Here is a 2,114-nt window from a genome sequence, read left to right on the forward strand (position 1 = left end):
AGACACTACATACTGATATACACCTGAACATCAGCAGGAGAGGACTCTTTAAAGTAGAGACACTACATACTGATATACACCTGAACATCAGCAGGAGAGGACTCTTTAAAGTAGAGACACTACATACTGATATACACCTGAACATCAGCAGAAGAGGACTCTTAAAGTAGAGACACTACATACTGATATACACCTGAACATCAGCAGGAGAGGACTCTTTAAAGTAGAGACACTACACACTGATATACACCTGAACATCAGCAGGAGAGGACTCTTTAAAGTAGAGACACTACATACTGATATACACCTGAACATCAGCAGGAGAGGACTCTTAAAGTAGAGACACTACACACTGATATACACCTGAACATCAGCAGGAGAGGACTCTTTAAAGTAGAGACACTACATACTGATATACACCTGAACATCAGCAGGAGAGGACTCTTTAAAGTAGAGACACTACATACTGATATACACCTGAACATCAGCAGGAGAGGACTCTTTAAAGTAGAGACACTACATACTGATATACACCTGAACATCAGCAGGAGAGGACTCTTTAAAGTAGAGACAACTACATACTGATATACACCTGAACATCAGCAGGAGAGGACTCTTTAAAGTAGAGACACTACACACTGATATACACCTGAACATCAGCAGGAGAGGACTCTTTAAAGTAGAGACACTACATACTGATATACACCTGAACATCAGCAGGAGAGGACTCTTTAAAGTAGAGACAATACATACTGATATACACCTGAACATCAGCAGGAGAGGACTCTTTAAAGTAGAGACACTACATACTGATATACACCTGAACATCAGGAGGGAGAGGACTCTTTAAAGTAGAGACACTACATACTGATATACACCTGAACATCAGCAGGAGAGGACTCTTTAAAGTAGAGACACTACATACTGATATACACCTGAACATCAGCAGGAGAGGACTCTTTAAAGTAGAGACACTACATACTGATATACACCTGAACATCAGCAGGAGAGGACTCTTTAAAGTAGAGACACTACATACTGATATACACCTGAACATCAGCAGGAGAGGACTCTTTAAAGTAGAGACACTACATACTGATATACACCTGAACATCAGCAGGAGAGGACTCTTTAAAGTAGAGACACTACATACTGATATACACCTGAACATCAGCAGGAGAGGACTCTTTAAAGTAGAGACACTCCATACTGATATACACCTGAACATCAGCTGGAGAGGACTCTTTAAAGTAGAGACACTATACTGATATGAACCTGAGAATAATAGGTCGTCTTTTCCTTACATAAAATTACGTAAAATAAATACTTATTTACCAGAAAAAGGCACAATAACAAAGATAAACACTGAGTCTTTAACAGTTTTTTCATAGTTTCAGACTTGAATGTCACTTGAAACTATTGATATTATAACATGAGGCGATATATCACCTTACATTTTGCATATCGTAATACCACATACGTGTCTTTTCATGAATGTAAAGGCCGTATTCCAGTAGTGACACATGTTTCTAAACTCACCAGACGGTTGTACCTGCTCTCTTATTTAACGTCACCCCCTTCACCATGATATCAACATTACTGAGGATTGTAGCCGCCCTACAATATCGAGTCCGGTATTGATATTGAGGTATTTGATCAGAAATATCGACACAGTAACTACAATTCCACCCGTGATATACGCTCATTATATCACGGCTAAGAACCAATCAGATTGCTCGATTTGACTTGTCCGTTTTATAATGTGATGTATGAGATTTCCCTTAAACATCACTTGAAGCAGTGAGAAATTTTTCAGACGAAAGTTGCGCGTGCTTTTTTCACAATGAGCCGTTGGTGTTGTGTTGACAAGAGGAAGTGTTTGGACACCTGCTTTGAGCAACCAAAGGGCACCGCACCATGACTTCCTCCTCCCTCTTCCAGCTAACAGAGATGTTTGCTTTCAAAACCCCCTCTTCCTTTTAATATCAAAACCACAAAGTTGAATGAGAGAGCGCGTTTGGAGAAGCATGAAAGCTCCTCCGCTTCTCCTTTTCTTTATCGTGCATGACTGGCTGTCTTGTGAGCGGATGGTAGAAAAACCCACTAGAAGAGCA

The sequence above is a fragment of the Gymnodraco acuticeps genome, unplaced genomic scaffold (assembly GCF_902827175.1).
Source record: "Gymnodraco acuticeps unplaced genomic scaffold, fGymAcu1.1, whole genome shotgun sequence".
Lineage (NCBI taxonomy): Eukaryota > Metazoa > Chordata > Actinopteri > Perciformes > Bathydraconidae > Gymnodraco > Gymnodraco acuticeps.